Raw genomic sequence first — 27,426 nt, 5'->3', positions numbered from 1 at the left:
CATTTTAACGACCAGGTCTGTAATTACACTCACATTCATATTATGTCTGATGTAATTCCAAGTCGATAAAACAAATGTTTCCTCATGTCTAGAACATAGCAACAGATAATGCATCAATTCAACGCCATTCTCATTAACAAATTCAGCCAGCTGTTTTTCGTCTAGTTTTGGTAAAATAACCCTTACAAAAGATTCTCTGCCACAATCCGAGGGAAGACAGCTCACAGCTGTCCGTATTCGACGTTCCAAAGGTATGCGGTCCCAAAAATACTGCACCGATTGTCTACTATTATTATTGGTTATACATTGTTTCAACATTCTTTCATCGACAGATTCACCTCGAATGGTTATTGGTACTTTTTCTAATTCATTTCTAAGACAGCAAATCCAGTAATATAATTCTGGGGTTTCGTGAAAGCTGATATAATTCGAATCCATCTTTTCGCAAACAGATGGCCAAAAACGTCTGATATCGTCCTCGAAAAAATACACACAAGCGATTTCGAATTTATCAGCAAGACTCAATCCGTCAGAATCCATCATACGTTTGGCTGTTCTCTCGTAATGAACAGTGCCATTATAGTCGCAAAGGAAATCATCGAACTTTTTTAAAATATGCGTTTTAGAATTGTAGTGAAAACGGAATACTTTGGTGTAGTGAACGTCCAGCCAATTTTCAATTGAGATCCCGAATTTTTTTGCGTATTCTTCGATCACATCAGCAATCATTGATGGTAAATCGGGAAATAAGCCTATGGTTTTGAGTAAGATACATTCGCAGGATGACCAAAATTCTTCCAATGTATCGTTCGTGCGATGTTTAATTATTTCACAGCGCCATACTTCAAGGCTAACAGCCATGGCTGCTAAATTTTTCAGTGATACTGGACTTGGATAAACAATATCATAAACACCAGAAAATACTTCCGTAGCCATTTCAAGTTCTCGGGTGCAGCTCACCGACATCAATTCCAACCTAGAATCGAAATATTCGTATTAATGCTCTGAAATGAGCAGGTTATGGGAGTGGCTAATGAGAAAATCAAATCTAAATACGTATTCATAACGAAGTTATGTGTTCTGAAGGGGGAGGGGTGGAACTGAATTTCCTCATATTTTAACCCCTGACCCTCTCCCCCCCAGTATGTTTCATGGTAATTCAGGGTTGTGCTGTAGAATACACCATGTAGAATACATGGGCATTCTACGCGTAAAATAGCGCGTGTAGAATAGCCTGAAACAAATGTAGAATGCGTAGAATGCGTAGAATGCGTAGAACGCGTAGAATACGTAGAATACGACGTAGAATAAACATGCAGATTATTTTTATTTTTTCAAAATACTTATATTTTTTTCATTTTTTACATCATTTATTTTAATGCTGGTATGTAAAAAAATGAAATGATAATAGTAAGGTTAAAAAAACAAAATAAGAGGAACAATAAGCTAAAAAAAAAAACGAAATAGTAACAGTAAGGTAAAGAACAAGAACAAAATAGTAACCAGCAACGTATTTCAAATCACCTGCTTTTCCTGTAGTTTTTATAATTTTGAAATTAAGCTCACCTAACACAGCTTCATTCGGCTTCGGCATTATGATTACTAGTCTCATCACTTTTTCTGTTCAGTTTGTACCTAAGTCTATTGATTTCTTTTCTCAAATCAAATTCTTAATTGTTATAATCAATTTATATAATTCAAAAGAAGAAAACCCAAATTCATATTTCAAATTTCATTTCCTGAACAAAAAAGTTGAACTTTCATTTTTCAAAAGTGCATTTTTGGTAAATAAACAATTTTTTTGGCTTTCAGATGGGTGATTTTGTTGCATTCTACGCATTCTACACCGTATTTTACGCATTCTACGCGCATTCTACGCATTCTACATCAAATTTTACGTATTCTACACCAAAATGTAGAATAGGCTATTCTACGCGTAGATGCCCAACCCTGTGGTAATTAGCCGGATGTGGTTGGAACAAATTTTGGAAGGGATGGTTGAATAATTTTAAATGTTCACAAATGGGTCATTCCTTGTCAATTCGACCAAAAAAATGCGATTTTGAAAGTCATGTCTTTCGATTTCGCTCAATTTTTTTTACAATATCTACCCACCCAGTAAGTAAGAAACCCGCAATTAGTTTGGTCCCAGCCCCCTCAGAGGGTGGGTGAGGGGGCTTCCATTATTTTCACATTGTCTCGAGGTACTCAACTTCAGCAGCGCATTCCTCCAGAACTATGATACTTTGATCAAAACTGATTTCACAGTTCAAAAGAGTATTGGATTTTGAACTTTTTAAGCATTTTGAAATTTTCAAAATTTGAAAGTTGAACTTTCAAATTGAAAGTTTAATTTTAAAAATGCCGCTGTAAGTAGGAGCTACCATTTAAAATTCTGAAAAAATTTCCATAGATGTACCTTTGGATGTTTTTTCCAAATAGGATCTCTCATTGGGGGGAGCACCCCCACCAACAATTTGGGGCAAAACTTTCGAAAAAAAATCTAGGCATTTAATATATCGAATTGTATGTTTTTGGTAACGCTGAACACGAATATGACGTTAGATTTTTGATTGGACCCATCCATGGCCCCCAGCACCTCCCCAGGGGGGGGGTAACCTAAAAAAAAATGGTTTCAATCGTGTGACACATGAAATAGTACCCAAGTATGTTTTCGATATCGCTGAGCACGAATATAGCCGTAGTTTTTCAAATTGACCTCACCCATGGCTCCCAGAACCGCCTCCAATTGGTAAAAGTCCAAAAAATTTGTTGGAGGCCGTAGATGGAGTCCAATGAAATATGGAACGTCATATTCGTATTCAGCGTCACCAAAAACATACATACTATTTGATGTGTCGCACGAAAAAAAACCTATTTTGAACTTTTATTCCATTTGGGGAGGTGCTGGAGGCCATGGATAGGGTCCAATCAAAAATCTAACGTCATATTCGTATTCAGCGTTACCAAAAACAGAATTCGATATATCAAATGCCTAGATTTTTTTCGAAAGTTTTGCCCCAATTGGTGGTGGGGGTGCTCCCCCTCCATTGAGAGATCCCATCTCGAAACTTGAATATTTCGAAAAAACATCCAAAGGTACATCTATGGAAATTTTTTCAGAATTTTAAATGGTAGCTCCCACTTACAGCGCCATTTTGAAATCGAAACTTTCAAATTTTGAAAATTTCAAAATGCTTAAAAAGTTCAAAATGCAATGCTCTTTCCAACTGTGAAATCAGTTTTGATCAAAGTATCATAGTTTTGGAGGAATGGGCTGCTGAAGTTGAGTACCTCGAGACAATGAGAAAATAATGGAAGCCCCCTCACCCGCCCCCCAAGGGGGCTGGGACCGAACTAATTGCAGGTTTCTTACTTGCTGGATGGGTAGATATTGTAAAAAAATGTGAGCGAAATCGAAAGACATGACTCAAAAACGTTGGTCAAATTGAGACATGGAATGACCCAAACGATGCACACTTGCCAAAAAATTTGAATTGTTTTATTGCAGGGCTGGTACTCAAATCAAAAATCAAAAATTCGCATTTTTTCGTGGTATTTTTCGTTTTTTTTCAACGTTTTGGTTTTTGAAAATCGTATTTTAAAAAGAGAAGTGAGAACAGAACATTTTTGATTTTGTGTAAGGGAAGCGAAGGCGAAGTAATTTGTGAAGTACAAAAAAATCATTAATTTTCAATAATTTTTTGATAAGAAGTTTCCATGCCAAAATTTTGTGCTTTTTGATACTGTCAATTGCGCTGATTTTGGACACCAACAGTTTTTAGAATTTTATTTATAGAAAATAATACATGAAAGTAAAAACGAACACGTTTTCTGATAGCTTGGATTATGAGCTTTCCCCCCGGGTGCAGAAATCTCCATCTTGTGTCATTCATTTGGATTATTTACGCGAATTTTCTAAATTCTGCACATTCAAGTCCGGTATAATCTTCAAACATACAAATTTATTGCCGAATTTCCCTTTTCAAAATTTCAAAAATTTCGTAATAAAAATAACGTTTAAAATTTTGAACATTTCGAAATAAGATTATCAAAATTTTTAGCAAAACAGGTGTTGAGAAAAACTTTTTAATTTCATATGATCGGAAAATGAGTAGTTCAAAATTAGCCATTTTTAAAAATTTCAGCGTTTATTTTCCTCTCATATGAAATTAAAATATGTAGTATACGCGACAGGATTGGACAGTAACGCGATTAACTTCGTATTATCGTGAAAATTGTGATTTTTAGTAAATTTATGAGTACCTATCTTATTATAGAGGTGGAATTGAAGCAGGGTTTTTTTGTGGGAGGACGCATGATGTCATAGCCCCCCCCCCCACCAAAAAAATTTGAAAATATCGAAAAAATGCCATAAAAACTAAAACAAATGAAAGAATTTTTAAAAAATGTTGAATTTGTTTTTAGGTCAAAATTATTCAAATACAAAATCTATCAAGGTTGGAACATTGAAATTTTTGAATTATGAAACATTATTACTCGAGGAGCAAAAAAAGTGATAACATTTTTTTCTTGTACTTACTTGAACTAAAACGAAAGTTGCTAGCTTTTTCATACTTCCAACAATTGTTTTTCAAACAATAAAAATATATTAAGTTATTAGGGACTGGTAAATTCAATTTAGCTCCCCCCCCCCCAAGATGGAAATACAAAACGAGGCCTGAATATAGAAGTAAATTGTTTGAGGATGAATTTTTTTTCATAGTTAATTTTCTTGAAACATTTGAAAATTATATTTTGACTTTTCATTTCAATTTTGAAAAAATGTTAAAATTGAATTTTCAACATGTTTTTAGAAACAAGCGATAAAAAAAAATCGATGTTGATTCTTGCTTTTGAAGCGTGTAGGATGAATTTTCAAAAAATTTAGCAATGAATCACATTCTGAAAAATTTTAAAATTGCATTTTCAAAATAGAAAGATTGAAAATTTAGGCTTTCAAAATTCATTTTTTTTTAAAAATTTCACCAATTGGATGAATGTTGATAGTCACATGTTGAAAATTTTCAAGATTGGATTTTCAAAATGTGAGTTTTGAAATTCAATTTTCAAAATTTTGAAAAAAGTCGGCGACGACAAAAAAAATTGAACGTTTGAGAGAGTGATATTGATATATGCCTTAATCGCCTTTGTGGTTATGAATAGAACCCTTCTTCATATACTGGGAAGTATGGTAACGTGGGAACTATTTGACTCTCCTTATAGCGAGTTAGGTACCATCGTGATGCTCGTTGTAAGGATGTAACTTTACTTAGCATTGATATCTCGAGCTCGTCGGTATACTAAGTCGCAAAGATGTTTATTTTACCGATGTAAAGGCAGAAGAGGACCCCCTCTTCCCCTCGTTCCTGATTTTGCCCATTCGTTATAATGGTTAATTAGTGCAATTTAACGTGATTCTTTTCAACATAATTTTATCAATCGCGGTACATTGAATATTACTCCAATCCTGCTGGCCATTGGAGGTATTTCTCGAGTAAAAGGAACCTCGTGTAATCCATTTCTGTCGATGCTCTTAGCTTGAGTAGAACAAATGTAACGCCTTATTAATTTGTATTTTGCTGTTAGAATAAATAATATTGACGTGTTGGAAATATCTATTTATTCTCAGTCAAACCACGAACATCAATTGTATGCGTAGGGTGACTGGTTTTATTGGAAAAAGCTCTCCGAGTCAATATCTATCTGGCACATGATTATTCTTACTTTCTAGGGAATGAAAAATATATTCACTCATCTACATAAAAATTAAAAAATAATTCCCATACCAATTCAACCTAGTCTCACTCTATCACGTTGATTATTATTTTTTTATCGTAGGATACATTTTTTGAAATTACTACCTACTCATATTTTGAAAAATTTGAAATTTTTTAATGATTTTCTCAAAATTTAGAAAAATGAGGTCTTATTTAATCAGCTTGGAGCCAATTTTTTGAAACTTTGAAAATCGCATTTTACATATGTGGTAGCGCATTTAGGTGCTATTCGTTACGGCAACACTGCCATACCTCGTTATCGATATCTAAGAGCTTTAGTTATCGATAGTTAGCTGATATTTCATCAGATCATAATGGCGTTGTTTAGAATAGATTTAGTTCGAATTCGTTTCGTGTATTTTTAATTAATAAATATGAATAATCGTCGATCTTTTATTGAGTTTACAATAATATACAACTTTGACATTGAATTTTTCAAAATGCAAATTTTACACTGAAATTTTCAAATTGAGCAATTTGGGGAGTTGGGTAGATTTCGATGATAATTTGAACAAATTTGGATTTTTGAAATGTTTCTTTTTCTTTGTTTTTGTTTTCCTGTGATTACCTACATCAAATTTTAAAACAAATAGAAAAATTGGCCCACACTCCCACAGGCCCACCTTAATGGCTGCTTATTTGAAATGAGAATATGTAGGTACTAGGTATAGTCTTCGAAATCACTCAAATTAACCATGTCTAGAATTTAACAACGTTTCAAACGAATTCGAAATCTAACCGCTTGAACGTATTTTGAAAAATGCAGAAGAATTGAGGAAAAATAGGAAAATTGGAAAAGTTTTATTTGAAAAATGTTTCAAGTTTTGTTTTCTCAATTTTTACACAATTTTTTTCCAAACATTGTTTTGATCAATTTATATTCATCTTATATTCATATGTGATGGGATTTATCAAATTATCGAGAAATCTGGATAGAATTTGCAACAGTTTGTAGAAGAATTTCCATTTCTATCAACAAATAATAGACCAATCGGTCATCGACATTATTAGAAAAACTTTGAGTAAATTCTATCATCGAGATTTTTCATTCACGACTATAACACGTAGATATTCACATCAGCATGCCTCTCGCTCCTCTCAATCCACAAATTATGATTGGTGATTTTAAAGAAATTATTGGACATTAGATTGCAATAGGTATGAATATTTAATACAAGAAATTCAATGAGATATGCAACGTATCTTCAAAAATAAACAACGAGTAATCATAAGTAAAACAAATTAATCAAAATTGAAAGAAAAAAAAACACAAATTGTCACAAAAGCGCGTAAAATATATAATTAATGCCAATCGAGCAGGGCTTAAATGAACAGAAAAAATATCCTCAATTCACAAATAAGTACGAATTACACTCTCCCTCTCTCATTAACTTAGCATCTCGTGCCTCAGCTCAAACTCTGAAACACATTCTAGCTGGAATTTTTCAACCTCATCTTCACTTCCCAAACACCATATGAAGAAAGTTTTTAAAGAACGTTTGCGCAGACAGTGATTTAAAAACACTACATTACATCCGTTGACAATTAATTTTTCTTTCACGGCATTGATCATTCCGGTTTTTATCTGCTGCATAAGCGTACTTTGTTTTTTGGGAACAAATATGTCGATAAATTTCATCAGCAGTTCGTAAACTTTTTTATAAGCGTACTGCGATAAACGAAATTGAACTATGGGTAACGACATGAGTTGAATTTTGAAATCAGTTGATAGATCAGTGTTTTCATAAGCACCGTCGATGAATTCATTTAATTCTTTAGATACATTGAGAAATTCGATACTGAAACAACAGCTTTCACCAAAAAAGGCTGATTGAAGTAGTTGCTGTTTGAAACGTCGAGCTTTTCTTGTATCGGGATAGCAAAAACTCACTAACCCATTCAACTCGTCGAAGAAACGCCGACTCAATAATAAGACACAGGCATCACGAACACTTTCATTTTCAATTGTGATGTTTTCTTTGAATTCAGCAATCTTGTGCTCATTTTCAAAACAAATGTCCATTATTCGTTTCAAATCTTCACAACGTGTGCGGGGAATCAGAAGGTGCCAACAATGATGCCAAAACGCATTTCTTTCTTTGACAGTTACGCACGAAAGAATGTGTAATAAAAATTCAATACTTCCCGACAATCCAAACTTAACATTAATGCTTTCAACCAATACATTGTTATTGTTGGATAAAATAGTTCTAATTATCGTTGGTTTTGAATCAAGCGGAATATTATTCAATATTTCAAAACACAAACAGAGCCACTTATCCATATCGTATCCACCTTCTGATTGCAACATTTCAACGACCAGATCCGTAATTTGACTCATGTTCATAATGTTTCTGATGTACATCCAAGTTGATAAAACAAGTGTTACATCATGTTGTCTAAAATGTTTCAACAGAGAATGCATCAATTCAACGCCATTCTCGTTAACAAATTCAGCCAGCTCTTCTTCATCTAGTTTTGGTAAAATGACCTTCACAAAAGATTCGCTGCCAAAATACTCCTGCAAACAGTTCACAGCTGTCTGCATTCGACGTTGCAAAGGTACGCGATCCCAAAAATACCGCACCGATTGTCTACTAGTATCATTGAGCATTAATTCTTGCAACATTATTTCATCGACAGAATCACCTCGCCGATCGGTTGGTATTGGAATTTTTTCCAACTCATTTCTGAGACAGCAAATCCAGTAATATAATTCTGGGGTTCCGTTATAAAAGCGAATATTATTCAAATTCATCTGTTCGCATACAGATGGCCAAAGACGTCTGATATCGTCTTCGAGAAAATGCGTACACGCAATTACGAATTTCTCAGACTGACTGAATGCGTCAGAATGCATCATACGTTTGGCAGTTCTCTCACGATGAACGGTTCCATCATAGTCGCAAACAAAATCATCGAACTTCATTAAAATATACGTATGCCAATGATAACGAAACACTTTGACGAAATGAATCGTCACCCATCTTTGTAATGAGAGTGCGAATCTTGCAATGTACTCCTGTATCACATCAGTGATCACCGATGGTAAATCAGGAAGTATTGTTTTCAGTGAGATCGGTTCGCAGATTGGCCAATATTCGCTCACTGCATTGCTCGTGCGATGTTTATTTATTTCACGGCGGAATATTTCAACTCTCGAGCGATATTTATTTATTTCACAGCGCCATATTTCAACGCTAACAGCCATGGCTGCTAAATTTTTCAGCGATACTGGACTCGGATGAAGAATATCATAAACACCAGAAAATATTTCAGTCGCCATCTCAAGTTCTCGGGTGCAGGTCATCAACATCGATTCGAACCTAGAATCGAAATATTCGTATTAATGCTCTGAAATGAGCAGGTTATGGGAGTTGGCTAATGAGAAAATCAAATCTAAATACGTATTCGTAACGAAGTTATGAGTTCTGAAGAGGGGAGGGGTGGAACTGGATTTCCCCGAGTTTTTACGCCCGACCCTCTCCCCCTCCTCGTATGTTTCATGCTAAATATCCGGATGTGGTTGGAACAAATTTTGGAAGGGGGAGTTGAATAATTTTAAATGTTCACAAAGGATGCATACTATACTTGCCAAAAATTTGAATTTTTTCATTGAAAGACTAATACTGAAATCAAAAATCAAAAATTCGCATTTTTTTCGTTTTTTTTTATTTTAGCTTTTTGGTTTTTGAAAATCATATTCAAAAAGAGAACAAACCATTTTCGATTTTGCCCGAGCGAAGCGAAGGCGATAGCTCCTGAAAATTAACGATTTGTAAAGTACAAAAAAATAATTTTCAATAATTTTTTAAAAGAAGTTTCAATGCCAAAATTTTGTGCTTTTTGAACACGTTTTCTGATAGCTTGGATTATGGGCTTTTTCCCCGGTGCAGAAATCTTCATCTTATGTCATTCATTTGGTTATCTACGCGATTTTTCTAAATTCTGCACATTCAGAAGTCCTGTATAATCAATCTTCAATCATACAAATTTATTTCCGAACTTCCCTTTTCAAAATTCCAAAAATTTCGTAATCAAAATAACGTTTAAAATTTCGAACATTTTGAAATAAGATTATCAAAATTTTTAGCAAAAGTAGGTGTTGAAAAAAACTTTTTAGCGCGAAAATTGTGATTTTTAGAAAAGATTACAATCTTAGAAGTGGAATAGATGCAGGGCTTTTTGGGGGGGCAGAAAGACGCGGTCCCCCTCAAGCAAAGTTTAAGAATATCGAAAAATTGCCATAAAAACTAAAAAATGAAAGAACTTAAAAAAAATTAATAATAAAATTTTGGTACCTAACATTTTCAAAAAAAACTTGAATTGTTGTAGGTCAAAATTATCTAAATATACATCTATCAACGTTGCCACATTGAAATTTTAGAATTATGGAACATTATAACTTGAAGAGCAAAAAAAGTGGTCAAAATTTGTTATTTAATGCATTCAAAAGTTTGTACCTTAGTAGGTACTTACCTCGTACTTGAATTTAATCGAAAGTTACTTTATCATATTTCCAAAAAATGTTTTTCAAACAATAAAAAAATTAATTAGGTACCTACTTCAAATTTTTTCTCAAAACACAGTGGCAGAGAAAATATGGAACTTGCAAACTCAATTTAGCGCCCCCCCCCCCCCCTCAAAGATGAGAAACACAAAAAGAGGCCTGAATAGAAGTAAATGTTTTTAGGATGAATTTTTCTTCATAGCTCATTTTCTTAAAACTTTTGAAAATTATAATTATTTTGACTTTTTATTTCAATTTTAAAAATGGATCACGTTTTGAAAAAATTTTAAAATTTGGTTTTCAATTTTTTTTATGTAGAAACGGACAATGAAAAAATTCGATGTTGATTCTTGCTTTTAAGGCATAGGATGAAGTTTCTAAAATTTTAGCAATGAATCACATTCTAAAAAATGTATGAATTGGGTTTTCAAAATAAAAGTTTGGAAAATTTAGATTGTCGTAATTCAATTTTTTTCAATTTCATCAATTGGATGATATTTTTCAATGTTGAAAGTCACATTTTGAAAAAGTTCAAGATTGGATTTTCAAAATGTGAGTTTTGAAGTTGAATTTTCAAAATTTTGGAAAAATCGGCGACGACAACAAAATTGAACGTTGATTATTACTTTTTTATCGTAGAATAATTTTTTTTTAATTACTACCTACCTACTCATATTTTGAGAAATTTTTTAATGATTTTCTCAAAATTTAGAAAAATTAAGCATCGTAGCCAAATTTTTCCAAGAAAAAGTAACTTAAGTGACTTTCGCTGTAAAAAAAGTAAGTTAACCAAAAAAGTGACCATTTTTTTCTTTATTTCAGCGTTTAGGAGGGCAAAAAATCGAAAAATAAAAGTAAAAAACGTTCAATAAGATCTCGGTACTATTCAATTGAATCACGAACCGACATAATACATTTATCTCACTTGAAAACTTTACGAATTTGAATGATGTTTTTTTGAAGGAATGTTGATTTCGAAAATGAAAACAGAACAGGCCTAAGCGAGGGCGAAAGCTCTTGAAATTTTTGCATTTCGAGAGGCATAAAAATCATGTTTTTTTTGTGAGGAGTTCATTTTTTGACTTAAAAACTTGATTTAAAATAAATACTTAAATAAATTTCCATCTCGATTTTGAAAAAGAAAAGAAAACAAGCCCGAGTGAAGCGAAGGATAAATCTTGCAAAAATTGGTGTTTCGAAAAATAAAAATTGGCGTTTTTGAAATTTTGAAATTGTTTAGTGAAAAAAATTCGCATAAAATCCTTTGAAAATGACTAAAATGAGTAAAAAAAATTTTGATGAAAACCGATTTTTTTATCTAAAAAAAAATTTTAAAAAGTGACTTTTTTGGAAGAAAAGTAACCAATAGTGATCTTTTGCTGATTAAAAAAGTAACCAAAAGTGACTTTTCGTGAAAGAAAGGACAAAGTTTCTTTAAAAGTGACCTGCTACGATGCCTGCTGAAAAATGAGCTCTTGTTTTTTTAGCAATTTTCAAACTGAGCGATTTGTGGAGTTGGGTAGATTTCGATAATAATTTGAACAAGTTGGATTTTCAAATTTTTTTTTTCTGTTTTCATGTGATTATATCAAATTTCAAAACGAATGGATAAATTGACCCATCTGGCTCCTTATTGGAAATGAGAACATCTTCGAAATCATTCGAATTAACCATGACTAGAATTTGACTGCGTTTCAAACGAATTCGAAATCTAACCTCTTGAACGTATTTTGAAAAACGTAGAAGAATTGAAGAAAAATTGGAAAATTGGAAAAATTTTATTTGAAAAATGTTGCAAGTTTTTTCTCTCAATTTTTACACATATTTTTTCCAAATATTGTTTAGATCAATTTATATTCATCTTATATTCATATGTTATGGGATTTATCAAATTATCAAGAAATCTGGATGCAATTTTCAACAGTTCGTAGAAGAATTTTCATAATAATAGACCAATTGGTCATCGACATTATTATGAAAAACGTTGAGTGAATTCTATCATCGAGATTTTTCATTCACGACTATAGCACGTACATATTCACATCAACATGCCTCTCGCTCCTCTCAATCCACAAATTATGATTGGTGATTTTAAAGAAATTATTGGACATTAGATTGCAATAGGTATGAATTTTTATTACAAAAAATTCAATGAGATAACGTATATTCAAAAATAAACAACGAGCAAACATAAGTATAAGTAAAACAAATTAATCAAAATTAAAACCAAAAAAAAAACACAAATTGTCACAAAAACGCGTAAAATATAATTAATGCTAAGCGAGCAGGGCTTAAATGAACAGAAAAAATATCCTCAATTCACAAATGAGTACGAATTACAGTCTCCCTCTCTCATTACCTTAGCATCTTTTGCCTCTGCTCAAACTCTGAAACACATTCTAGCTGGAATTTTTCAACCTCATCTTCACTTCCCAAACACCATAAGACGAAAGTTTTCAAAGATCTTTTGCGCAGACTGTCATTTAAAGTCACTGTATTACATCCGTTGCCAATTAATTCTTCTTTCACAGCATTATTCATACCGGTTTTTATCTGTTGCATAAGCGCACACTGTTCTTTGGGAACAAATATGTCAATAAATTCCATCAGCTGTTTGTAAACTTTTTTACGAGCGCGAGCGTACTGCGATAAACGAAATTGAATTGTGGGCAACGACATGAGTTGAATTTTGAAATCAGTTGATAGATCAGTGTTTTCATAAGCGTCGTCGATGAATTCATTTAATTCTTTAGATACGTTGAGAAATTCGATACTGAAACAACAGCTTTCACCAAAAAAGGCTGATTGAAGTAGTTGCTGTTTGAAACGTCGAGCTTTTTCTGTATCGGGATAGCAAAAACTCACCAACTCATTCAACTCGTCGAAGAAACGCCGACCCAATAAAAAGACGCAGGCATCACGAACGCTTTCATTTTCAATCGTGATGTTTTCTTTGAATTCAGCAATCTTCTCCTCATTTTCAAAACAGATGTCCATAATTCTATTCAAATCTTCACAACGTGCGCGCCGAATTAGAACACGCCAATAATGATGCCAAAATTCATTTCTTTCTTCGAAAGTGACACACGACAGAATACCTAATAAGATTTCAAAAGTTCTCCACCACTCAGATCCAGCATTAATGCTTTCAACCAATACATTGTTATTGTTGGATAAAATAGTTCTAATTATCGTTGGTTTTGAATCAAGCGGAATATTATTCAATATTTCAAAACACAAACAGAGCCACTTATCCATATCGTATCCACCTTCTGATTGCAACATTTCAACGACCAGATCCGTAATTTGACTCATGTTCATAATGTTTCTGATGTACATCCAAGTTGATAAAACAAGTGTTACATCATGTTGTCTAAAATGTTTCAACAGAGAATGCATCAATTCAACGCCATTCTCGTTAACAAATTCAGCCAGCTCTTCTTCATCTAGTTTTGGTAAAATGACCTTCACAAAAGATTCGCTGCCAAAATACTTCTGCAAACAGTTCGCAGCTGTCTTCATTCGACGTTCCAAAGGGACGCGATCCCAAAAATACCGCACCGATTGTCTACTAATATCAGTGAGCATACATTTTTGCAACATTATTTCATCGACAGAATCACCTCGCTGATCCGTTAGTATTGTAATTTTTTCCAACTCATTTCTGAGACAGCAAATCCAGTAATATAATTCTGGGGTTCTGTCATCAATGCGAACATTATTCAAATTCATCTGTTCGCATGCAGATGGCCAAAGACGTCTGATATCGTCTTCGAGAAAATGCGTACAAGCAATTACGAATTTCTTAAACTGAGTCAAACTGTCAGAATCCAGCATACGTTTGGCTGTTCTCTCACGATGAACGGTGCCATCATAGTCGCAAACAAAATCATCGAACGTCTTTAAAATATACGTTCTTAAATTGTAATGATTATGAAACACTTTGACGAAATGAATCGTCAGCCATCTTTTTAATGAGTGTGCGAATCTTGCGATGTACTCCTGGATCACATCAGTGATCACTGATGGTAAATCAGGAAGTATTGTTTTTAGTGAGATACATTCGCAGATTGGCCAAAATTCTCCCAATGTATTGCTCGTGCGATGTTTAATTATTTCACTGCGCCATACTTCGAGGCTAACAGCCATGGCTGCTAAATTTTTCAGCGGTATCGGAGTCGGATGAAGAATATCGTAAACACCAGAATAAATTTCAGTCGCCATTTCAACTTCTTGGGTGCAGGTCATCGACATCGATTCGAACCTAGAATCGAAATATTCGTATCAATGCTCTGAAATGAGCAGGTTATGGGAGTAGCAAATGAGAACACCAAATCTAAATACGTATTCATAACGAAGTTATAAGTTCTGAAGTGGGAGGGGGCGGAACTGAATTTTCCAAGTTTTTACTCAGACCCTCACCCCCCCTCCAGTATGTTTCATGCTAATTAGCCGGATGTGGTTGGAACAAATTTTGGAAGGGGGAGTTGAATAATTTTTCTCAAACGATGTATACTTGCCAAAAAAGGATTGTTTTATTGCAAGTCTTGTACTAAAATCGAAAATCGGAAATTCACATTTTTTTTTCGTGTAACTTTGCGTGAGTGTTTTTTTTAGCCTTTTGGTTTTAGAAAATCATATTCAAAAAGAGAACAGAACATTTTCGATTTTGCCCAAGCGAAGCGAAGGCGAAAGCTTCAGAAAATTAACAATTTGTGAAGTACAAAAAAATCATTTTCAATAATTTTTGATAAGAAGTTTCAATGCCAAAATTTTGTGCTTTTGATACTGTCAATTGCCCTGATTTTGGACACCAACACTTTTTAAAATCATACGAAAAAATTTCATGGGCTTCCCCTCACTCTTAAGAATTGATATAAAAAAACGCGAAATTTTTATCTACATTTGGCGAAAAACTGGAAAATAAAGTTTAAAAAACACATTTTGGCCCCTCCCCCCTGAAAAAAGGTCTGGGGGTCTGAAAATTTTCTCAGCGTATCTTCTCATCATGGGTAACCTTTGGGGTGACCCACGTCGAAATCCATTTTTGGGCCCAATTGTATTGTTATATTGCAAAGGCTGGTACTACAGCATTTCAACAAATTTTCAATCAATTTTTGCAAAATTTTGCAGAATTATGTCAGTTTTTCATAACAATTTATGAGCAGGTAATTGAGGGGTCAATTCTTCAATTTACGGAGAGAATTCTCTTTCAAAATTTCAAAATTCACAGAAAAAAATAAAATGAAAAACCAATTTCCTAGGATCAACAAAATAGATGAAGATGAAGAGAAATAGTGAACAAAAACACAAATCCACAGCGTAAACGAAATGAAAGACTGAACTCGTAGATGAATTTGGATTTTTATTTACTATTTTTACTATTTCTCTTCATCTTCATCTTCATATTCCTATACTCCAATAAGTGATAAAATACTCATTTTTTCCCAAAATGAAAGAAAATTCTATGCTACATCTCGTGAATAAAGGCGAAAATGTTTTTATAATTAGTTACCTCCTGCCAGAAAGCTCGCAATTTCGCTAAATTTTGTCCCATATTTCGGCTCGATTTCCGAAAAGATTTTATGACTTAATAATAAATCCTCTCTTAGCGACATAGATTTTTCTTCTCTTCATGCTTTAAACAAAGGCATTTTTGCCAACAAGATTTGATTCTCGCTGAATTTGTGAACTGCCAGATGACTTTTTTTCAACCTTGTTTTTTTATTTTTTTCCAATTCAATTTTTATTTCATTTTTTGAAAGAGTGCTTTTGTTCAATGTTTTTGACACATGTTTTTGGTTCATTTTTTCAAAAAAAATTCTGCATTCATTCAATTTTTTTTTAGGAAATGTCACATTTGTGTTTTTTGGAAACTTTCATTTTCCTATAAAACTTTTCATCAAAAGCTCAACTTTTTTGTGGTTTGGCCAATTGGGCGAGGTACCCTATCACACTCATTAAGGCACTTCAATTTTCTAACCCGAAAACCTAGAGAACCTCCAAAGGGTTAATTGGAACTTGATTCAATAACTTGGAGGATAATTTTAAAATTTTTATTACTTATACGCTTTACTTTTTTGTCAAATTATCATTCAATTTTGAGAATGTTTGATTAATTTGTGGTACATATTTTAATTTCGTTCAATTTTTAGTCAAAAGGATGAATTTTTGATGATCTGCAGTACAAGAAGACGACTTTTTGATGACTTCGGCCACTTCGATGACCAGGTAGACACTTTGTTTTGTACAATTTCATCATTTTCAATCGGATAATCACAAAATACCAACATTAACCTCTCCAAAAACTCTTTCAACAATTTGAGTGTCTTTCACATCATTATGAATTTTCATGAAATTTATATCCGTTATCAACATTATCACAAAAATTTCATCCCTTCTTTAATTCATGATCTTTAATTATGTTTAGGCGTACTTTGTATGTACGTATGTACGTATGTAGTTTCAAAGAAATTATTACACAGCTTGCAATATGAATTTTTATTGCAAGAAATCGATACGTATTCTAAAAAAAGAAACAAACAAGGAGTAAGAATCGTAGGGTAAATAAAACAAACTTAATACAAATTGAAAACAAACACACAAATTGTAACGAAAAACAAAATCTTCTTCCTAAACTTCGAATTCCCGTTCATTGCCATTTTAGGGAAGAATTTGAAGCAAGTAAGTCCTCGAATTTCGTAAATTCCTCTACACCTCCTAAACACCACACCAAACATTCTTTGAAAACAGACATATATGTTACATAATCACCTAAAGATGTAGTATTGACATTTAATATTTCTTTGAAGGCGTCAATCAAACGGGTTTTGATCTGCTGCATAGTTTGTTCGCTAGAAACAAATATTTCAAAAAATTCAATAGGCTTCATCCGATGTAATTCTCTGGAACAAATGATGAGCGATAAACGATGCAGAAAAATTGGCGAAAACATAAGTTGATTTTTGAAATCAGCAGATAGATCAGCGTTTTGATAAACATCGTCGATGAATTGGCTCAATTCCTTGGGAGAATTGATGATACTCGTATACGACGTGAGGGGATGGTCTTCATCAAGAAGAGCTGACTGGAGTAGCTCCTGTTTGAAACCCCGAGCTTTTCCTATATCGGGATAACAAAAACTTACGAATTCACTCAACTCGTCGAAAAAACATTGAATCAGTAACCAAGCACAGATATCGCGTACAATTGTATTTCCGTTCATGGTGTTTTCCTTGAATTGAGCAATCTCGTCTTCATTTTCAAAGCAGATGGCCACAAGTCGTTTCATATCTTTACAACGCATGTGTGGAATCAGAAGATGCCAATAATTATGGAAAAAAACGTTTCTTTCCTTGAAAGTAACCCACGTAAGAATAATTAATAAGAATTCAACAGTTCTCCATCTTCCCCAACAAATGCTTAAGCTTTTAACCAACGTGTTGTTGTTGTTGGATAAAACGGTTCTAATCATCGATAGTTTTAAATCACGTGGAAGATTATCCAGTATTTCAAAACACAAATAGAGCCAATTTTCTAGTTTGCGACAACTAATACCGCGATCCTCGCAACACTTACTTTCTTCTTGCAACATTTTAACAACCAGATCTGTAATCTGACTCAAGTTCATAACGTTTCTGATGTACATCCAAGTTGATAAAACAAGTATTTCATTATAAGCAGGATCGCTCAACAGAGAATCAATCAATGCAACACCTTCGTCATTAACAAATTCAGCCAGCTGATCTTCGTCTAGTTTTGGTAAAATAAACCTCACAAAAGATGCCTTGCAAATATAGAAACAGTTTACAGCTGTCAGCATTCGACTTTCCAAAGGTATGCGATCCCAAAAATACAGCACCGAACGCTTACTACTCGTATTATTAGGAATACATCGGTACAACATGGTTATGGTTTCATCGACAGAACCATCATCTACGAATATTACCGGAATTTTTTCCAACTCATTCCTGAGACAGCAGATCCAGTAATATAATTCTGGGTTTCTGTTAAAGTCAACATTATTCAAATTCATTTTTTCGCATACAGATGGCCAAAGACGTCTGATATCATCTTCGTAAAAATGCGTACAAGCAATTTTGAATTTTTCAGACTGACTCAATCGGTCAGAATCCATCATACGTTTGGCTGTTTTCTCATGATGAACGGTGCCATCGTAGTCGCAAACGAAATCATCAAACTTCTTTAAAATATACGTATTAGAATCGTGGTGAAAACGGAATACTTTAGTGTAATGAACGTCCAGCCAATTTCGTATTGATAGCGCGAATTTCTTGACGTATTCTTCGATGAAATTAGCGATCACTGATGGTAAATCAGGAAGTATGGTTTTCGGCGAGATGGATTCGCAGGATGGCCAAAATTGTTCCAATGTATCGCTCGTGCGATGTTTATTCATTTCACAGCGCCATACTTCAACGCTAACAGCCATGACAGCTAATTTTTTCAGCGATACTGGACTCGGATGCAAGATATCGAACACTTGAGATTTTTCTGCCATTTCTAGTCCTTGATAGAGCTCAATATTTCAATTCGAACCTAAAATCGAAATAATCGAATTAATGCTCTCCTTGGTCATAGAAATTTTTCGAAAAAATTGTAGGTATCAAAAAACGAAGAAACACACATTTTTGCGCGTTTTATTTCGATTTTTCAATCGCAAGAGGGGCGCAATCGTCCCAGTCTCACCCCTATATGCTACGCCACTGATGAGATTTCGAGATTAGACCCCTTTTCCCTGCCCTTCTCTACCCATTTCATCATTATATTCAAAACAACGAGACAATTGTCAAAAATTTCACGCAACGTCTAACAAAGTTAGTACAGTTCATTGCAATCCAGAGTCGAGACATTTATGTAATTTTTGGACTACTTTTTCGAATTAAAAAAAATTCTATGCAATGACCTGCAAAATTTTCATTTCATTTCCTTGCTCAAGATTCTGTAAATCTATCTCGTTGTTTTTGAACAAATATTTTTCGTAAAATTTGAAAAAAGCCAAGTAGTCCATGCGAAGCGAGGGCAAAAGGAAACTCACGATTTGAAAAAGTATTTTCTGTATTTTCTTAAGCTCTTATGGCAAAAAAAATAGAAAAAATCAGACAGGTGGAAAATTCACGATTTTCTGTGAATTTTGCATCTTTTTTACAACTTGAGCAACCAACTGTTGAATTCGTAAAAAGTTTTTGAATGAATTTAAAAAGTTGATTACTCAAACAGTGTACCTCTACCTATGTAGAAGATGCGCAATTCATTTAAAATCGCGAATTTTTCCATAGTTTTCTCACATACATTCAAATTTTAAAAAATCCATCGCACAAACTGATTTTGATTCCATTCACAGCGAATTCGCGAGTTTTTGATGAAATTTATCAACGTTTCCAGAAATCTAGAAAATTTATCAATATTATTTTCGGTCCAATTTCACGAAGGGTCTTCCCGGATAAGATAGGTGAAATGCCCCTGTCCTCGGAGTTTTGATTTTTCGATTGAACATTGTTGGGTACCTCTAAAAAAAAGTTGTAGACCCAAAAATTTGTCCCCCGCTCCGCCCCCTTTGTCCACAATGACGAAAAACGCTTTTTTCGAAAAAAAATTGCACTGCCACGAGTTTTGAAAAAAATAAAAAATTTTGATTTTACCCAAAATATGTACAGGAAGCATGGGTCTATTCACATGGATTTTTTCGAAATTTTCTGCCCACCCCCCCGGGGGGGAGAGATATTGACAAATAAAAAATTTGAAACCGCCATATCTCCGAACCTAATTCTTGTGCACAAAATTTTTTTTTCCTGAAAATATGTTCAGGTAAGTGCTATTTTTGGAAATTTTTTCAAATTTTTTCTCCAGGTGGGTCATCTTTAAAAACTCGAAAAACGCTTCAAAATGTGCATTATTTAAAAAATACTAATAGTGAAGTTCTGAAGCTTTGCACGTGAACCTTGAAAAACTGTAGAAGATTCAACAATTCCTCTAAATGCTCATTTTGGGCCCATGGGCACCTCCCACCCAATTTTGGGTCTAGAAAATGTTTGCAATATGGGTGTCGTTTTCATATAAATCGAACCGCCTGAACACGAATAAATGAAGTTTGATTTACATTTGGACCCTTCCAAAGGCCCCATTTGGGGGGGGGAAGTGCCCCAAAATTGAGTTTTCCGCAAAAAAAGTTTTATTTTAGTGCAATAAAATCTTCTTCTTGATTACCAGGAAAATTTTTAAGCACTTTCAGTAGCCTATCGCTTTCACATTGCCTGAATTTTCATGTTTATTATCAACATATCGGTCAATCGGTCATCATACATCATTAGAAAAACTTTGGAGTAGATCTTATCATCGATATTTTTCATTCACAACTATTGCACGTAATGAAATTGCAGAATGGATTTCTATTACAGCAAATATCAATGAGGTATACTACAAACATAAATAACGCGTAATCACGATGAAACAAATTTATTTCAAAATTTTTTTTAAAATCACATAATATTGTCATAAGAGTTGAAAAAATTACTAATTAATGCTAAGCGAGTAAAGTTCAAATGAACAGAATAAATATTCTCAATTTACAAAGCAAGTGTTCAAAAACACTATCCAGACGCGAGCTTCTTGAAATTCTGTATAATTTTCCAAATCTTTTCTTGATTAACTTCATTTTCACTCCGTCGCGATAAACGATATTGAACCATGGATGGCGACATCAGTTCATTTTTGAAATCAGTTGATAGATCAGCGTCTTCATAAGTATTGTCGATGAATTCATGGAATTCTTCAGATTCGCCGAGATATTCGATACCCAAACAAAAGCTGTCACCAACGAGAACTGATTGAAGCAACCACTGTTTGAAACGTCGAGCTTTTTCAGCATTGGGATAACAAAAATTCACCAACCCACTCAACTCGTCGAAAAAACGCTCACTCAATAAGAAGACACATGCATCACGAACACTTTCATTTTCAATCGTGATGTTTTCTTTGAATTGAGCAATCTTATCCTCATTTTCAAAACATATGTCCACAATTCGTCCCAAATCTTTGACACGTGCTCGTTTAATCAAATAATGCCAGTAATTTTGCCAAAATATGTTTCTTTCTTCAACAGTCACACACGAAAGAATACCTAATAAGAATTCGAAAGTATCCCACTTTTTCTGGTGAGCTTTTAAGCTTTCAACCAACGTGTTGTTATTGTTGGATAAAATCGTTCTAATTATCGATAGTTTCGTTAAATCGAGTGGAAGATTATTCAATATTTCAAAACATAAATAGAGCCGATTTTCGATACGCCAATCCACCGAACCCTCAACTTCACTTCGCAACATTTTAACAACCAGATCTGTAATCTTACTCACGTTCATGACGTTTCTGATGTAACTCCAAGTTGATAAAACAAATGTTTCATCATGTCTCGTATGTGACAACAGATCATTCATCAATTCAACACCTACTGCATTAACAAATTCAGTCAGCTGTTCTTCCTCTAGTTTGGGTAAAATAAACCTCACAAAATATTCTACCTTACAGTGAGTGGTAAAGTACAAAGCCACAGCGTTTCGCGCTCGATATTCCGAGGGTATACGTTCCCAAAAATACTGCACCGGTTGTCTTCTATAATTATTACTGATACAACTTTTCAATATTTTTTCATCAACAGAATCACCTAGAATACTAGTTGGTACTTTTTCTAATTCATTCTTGAGACAGCAAATCCAGTAACATAATTCTGTCGTTTCGTAAAAGTCTATACGCGTATCATTCAAATTCATCTTTCCGCATACAGATGGCCAAAGATGTCTGATATCGTCTTCGAAAAAATACGTGCAAGCAATTTTGAATTTCTCAGCCTGACACAGTACGTCAGAATCCATCATACGTTTGGCTGTTTTCTCATGATGAACGGTGCCATCATAGTCGCAAACGAAATTATCAAACTTATTAAAAATATACGTTTTATATTTGTAATGAAAACGGAATACTTTGGTGTAATGAACCTCCAGCCAATTTTGAATCGAGAGCGCGAATTTTTTGACGTATTCTTCGATCACATAAGCGATCGCTGATGGTAAATCTGGAAACATGGTTTTCAGCGAGATGCATTCGCATAATGGCCAAAATTTTTTCAATGTATCGCTCGTGCGATGTTTATTTATTTCACAGCGCCATATTTCAAGGCTAACGGCCATGGCTGCTAATTCTTTCAGCGATACTGGAGTCGGATGCAAGATATCAAACACTCCAGATTTGTCTGCCATTTCTAGTCCTTGATGCGGCTCAACTTCAATTCGAACCTAAAATCGGAATAATCGAATTAATGCTCTTCTTGGCCGCAGCTCGACATCAATTTTGAACTTATAGAATATTGAAATATTGAAATATTCTTACAAATGAGCAAGCCATGCGAGTTGGTAACGAGAAAATAAAATATTCCATGGTATCTAACGGATTTTTTTTGTTGAAAAAAACACTACTGTTTTCAACCAAATTTTCAGACTGCTATCCACTCGAACTCTCCTCCTCCCACACACAACAAAAATTAACAAAGTCGAATTTTTCACAGGGAAATTTTTATTAAAAAAGATTGAAGTTGGAAGAAAATTTGTGGACATAGTATTTTTTAATTTCAATCACAGTTATTTTTTTTAAAAAACAATACAAATGAGTTCATTACATAACTACGTTATAAGACAAGGTGTCTAACAAAATTTCAGATTAAAAAATCAGGACTTTGGCAAGACTTTTTTTTAGACATTAGAGATTTTTATAAGAAAAGGGAACTGAGGGAGGCAAAATTTGGCATTAGAATTTTTCGCTTTTCCAATGTCTTCAAAGATTTTTTTCAAACAAATGGATGTCAAAAATATACTTCTTTAATCATTTCAATCCCCTGGACCTGATGAAATTCACCCTCACATGTTAAAGTACCTTTCAGACACTGGAAAAGAAGATTTACTTCAATTATATAACAAAATTTGGACTTGTGATTCCTTCCCAAAATTGTGGAAAACTGCAAAAATCATTCCAATATTAAAACCTGATAAAAATCCAAATCTGGCATCTAGTTATCGCCCCATCTCCTTAACTTCAGTTCCTTGCAAAATACTTGAAAAAATTGTTATTAAACATCTTAATTGGTATATTGATTCCTCAAACTCTCTTAGCATTTTATCAAAGTGGTTTCAGAAAGAAAAGATCTACCCTAGACCACCTCTTTAGTCTCCAAAAAGAAATTAGTTCGGCCTTCCAGAATAAAGAAAGTGTTCTTTCAGTCTTTTTTGATTTTGAAAAAGCATTTGATAAAGCCTGGCGTTATAAAATTCTCCAAAATTCCATTGGAATTAGAGGACATTTGGCCTACTTTATTCAGAATTTCTTAACAAACCGTACTTTTAGAGTGAGAGTTAACAATACATACTCAAAATTTTTTGAAATTGAAAATGGAGTCCGCCAAGGTTCAGTTCTTAGCACAGTCTTATTTATACTTTTGATTGATGACATTTCCAATGTTGTTTCTAGACCCATTTCTCTGAGAATCTTTGCTGATGATATAAACATTTCCTTTCGTTCAAATAATATTAAACTAGCTCTTCAAGTAATCCAAGAAACCCTTGAAAAAATTGAATCATGGGCAGATTCTAATGGTCTGACCTTCTCTGAGTCAAAAACTCACTGTATACTTTTCACCAAAAAAAATAAGATTCCTCCAGATCTCATTCTCAACTTCAAAGGACACTCTTTAGAATTCAAAACCACTACTACATTTCTTGGCTTAACTTTTGATAGAAAACTAAATTGGACTCCTCATTTTCTAAAAGTAAAATCAGATATCATGAAACACCTAAATCTGTATAAAATAATCAAAAACACCAAGTATAATCCATCTCGCAAACTCCTACTTCACTTGTATAAATCTCTAATTCGTAGTAAAATTGAGTATGGAAGCCCATGTTTTGCAAATATCTCAGATAAAACTTCTAATATTCTAAGAAACAATTCAAAATTCAGCCCTAAGGATCTGTTTAGGAGCCCTCTATTCCTCTCCAATAGATAGCCTTTATTGTGATGCAGAAGAATTACCCCCCGATTTTAGAAGAACTCTCATAACAAACAAATTCATCTCAAATGCATCCACCAACCTTTCCCATCCACTCCAAAACTCAATTAACCCACCCAATCCCCAACATTCTGAACATATAGAAGGACCCATTTCTAATTTCATCACAATGTTGAATGATCTTCAAATCAATCCTATGACACTCATCCAAAAACCAATATTATATCCCCCTCGGCTCCTCAGGCCTCCTCAAGTCAATACACAACTTATTACCTACCCAAAAAATAGCCACTCTCCACTAGTAATAAAACAAAACTATCTTTAACTCTTATCAGAATACAAAAAATTCAATCTCTGCTTCACAGATGGGTCAAAAATACCAACACTTCATTCAGGGTATGCCTACTCTATTAATGATAAAATTTCAAATTTTAAAATCCATAACTGCTCTTCAATCTACACTGCCAAACTCGCAGCTATTTTCTACTGCCTCTGTGATATATTCACTTATGAATCAGTAAATAAATCTTTCTTAATTCAGAGCGATTCTCTCAGCTCACCAACTGCTATCCAAAATGTATATTTTTCTGACTACCCCCTAATTCAAAATATTCAAAAAACTCTATTTTGATTTACAAAATTCAAACTTCTCCCTCCAGTTTATGTATGTACCCAGCCATGTTGGAATCACAGGAAATGAAATTGTAGATAAAAATGCAAAATCCGCCACTACTCTTTCTTCTCTCACATTTATCACAGCTGACGACCTTAAATCTATCTTCACCCAAAACACACTTGAGAAATGGCAAAACTTTTGGTCCCTCCATAACATCAAACAAGCTCTTTCACCACAAAAAACTACTCAACCTTGGAAAAACCTATCCCAACTAAATAGACTTGAAGAAATCGTTATAACCAGATTGAGAATTGGCCACACAAAAATCACCCACAATCACCTCTATGAAAAGACCCCAAAACCCACATGCCAGTTCTGCACGTCAGAACGTATATCTGTCCAACACTTACTATTTCGCTGTCCCTCCTTACATCAGCACAGATTATCCCTACAAATAGATGAAAGATCCCTATATATACCAGACAACCCTTCTGAAATTAAAAAATTCTTAGACCTAAATAAAAAACTTGACCTTACCAACTCGATTTAAATTTCACACGGCGGGTGTAATAATCAAGTAATTACAAACACCCCCCCCCCCAAAAAAAAAAAATTGATTTCATTTTCATCTTAAAGGTTCTTGCTAATGTAATGAAATTGGGTGAATAAAAACCTTTTTTAACATAACAATTTTTTTTTAATGTGCAAAAATTTAATGGAAAATTTTAACGACATTTGGGGGGGGGATATCAATTTTTCGAATGAAACGGCGAGTTTTAATGATTTCTCCTTCAAGGGAATTATTCAATTGCGGAAAGGAGAAACAAACAAAAACTCTCGAAAATCAGTACCTATTTCGCGAGGGCAAAAGCTTTGGAAAATTTGTAACTCGAAAGGTAGAACAACATCAATATTATGTAATGAAAGGATTCGACTTTTCTGATCTCCACATTTTTCAATATTGGTGGGATAACTTTAATTTTTCAGAGATTTATGGTATGAATTTTTTGGAAATTTGCTGAGTTAGTTAATTAATAAAAGTTTATTACCTACTTTGCTTCAAAATTTTGAAATTCGAATAATTTTTTTTAAAAAATTGAAAAAAAAACAAACGAACCCGAGCGAAGCGACGGCAAGCTTTCAAAAATTCATCCTTCGAGAAGTGAAAAAAAATGTCTTTCTGATTCAAACTTTAAACATTTTTTGAATATGAACAATAAGTTTTCTACGCGGAAAAAGAGAAAATAGCCCGAGCGAAGCGAGGGCAAAAACTCTCAAAAATGTGTAATTCAAACTCTAAAAAAAGTCGACGAATGAGATCTTTTCTACACAAAATAAAGATCGAGAAAAAGGAACGAATTTGAGTTTTTTTATTTTTTCACTACTTTCTCAACAAAATTTGCTACTTTTTCACTATACTTTCACTATTTGCACTACCTGTTAGATACTCTGTATTCAGAGGCGTGACAAATTTATTTTTGATGGGGGAGGGGGTGAAACTGAAATTTCCCAACTGTTTATCCCCTCCCCCTCACCTTCCCTACAGTATTTTTCACGCTAATTAGCCATAAATATGGCTCAAAAAAATTTTGGAAGGGGAAGTTGGACCAAAATGTTGAATAATTTTAAATGTTCAAAAACGATGGCTCAAAAAAATTTTGAAAGGGGAAGTTGGACCAAAATGTTGAATAATTTTAAATGTTCAAAAACGATGCTTTTATATGTACTTGACAAAAAATTGGTAAGTTGTTGTACAGCAAAGGCTGGTACTACAGCATCTCAAGAAATTTTCAACTAATTTTTGCACAATTTTGCTGAATTATGTCAATTTTTTCTAACAATTTATGAGCAGGTAACTGAGGGGTCAATTCTTCAATTTATGGAGAGAATGCTCTTTCAAACTCTCGAAATTCAGAGAAAACCCTATTTTCAAGGATCAACAAAATTTTTATATGTATACTTTTGAATTCAACAAAACTTCTGTTTCGTGCAAAAGAAATTTTGTCTGTAGAGCAAAGATAGGCAAACCTTTGAACATTTTTTTGAATTTGTGAGAGAAAATCAAATGTGAACATCTAACTTCAATGTAAAAAATTAAATTGAGAAATACTAAATTTCAAAACGAATGAAAAAATATTGTCTTCAAAAATCATTATAGAGTTAACCATGACCAGAACTTGACTACGTTTCACACGGATTCGAAATCTATAGCCACTTGTACATATTTTGAAAAACGTAAAAGAATTGAGGGAAAATTGGAAAATTGAAAAAGTTTTACATTTATAAAAAATGTTTCAAGTTTTTTTTTTTTTATTATTATTAATTTTTCGGCAATTTTTTCAAAACATTATCTTGATTGATTCATCATTAATGGTCAAGTATTTTCGACTTCCAATGGGCTCAAGTTTTGGGTGGAATTCGATCCTACAACTCAGGAGTGCAAAGTCAA

At 33.6% G+C, this 27,426-nt stretch overlaps 1 protein-coding gene across 1 annotated transcript in view; it reads right to left on the bottom strand.

Moving 5' to 3' along the window:
• Positions 1 to 27,426, bottom strand: part of LOC135848430 (uncharacterized) — a 96,895-nt gene that overhangs the window by 38,516 nt on the left and 30,953 nt on the right. The gene's annotated exons all lie outside the window — the stretch shown is intronic.

The sequence above is a fragment of the Planococcus citri genome, chromosome 5, assembly GCF_950023065.1.
Source record: "Planococcus citri chromosome 5, ihPlaCitr1.1, whole genome shotgun sequence".
Taxonomy (NCBI): Eukaryota; Metazoa; Arthropoda; class Insecta; order Hemiptera; family Pseudococcidae; genus Planococcus; species Planococcus citri.
The sequence above is the reverse complement of the archived record's forward strand: the minus strand, read 5'-3'. Positions and strand labels throughout refer to the sequence as shown.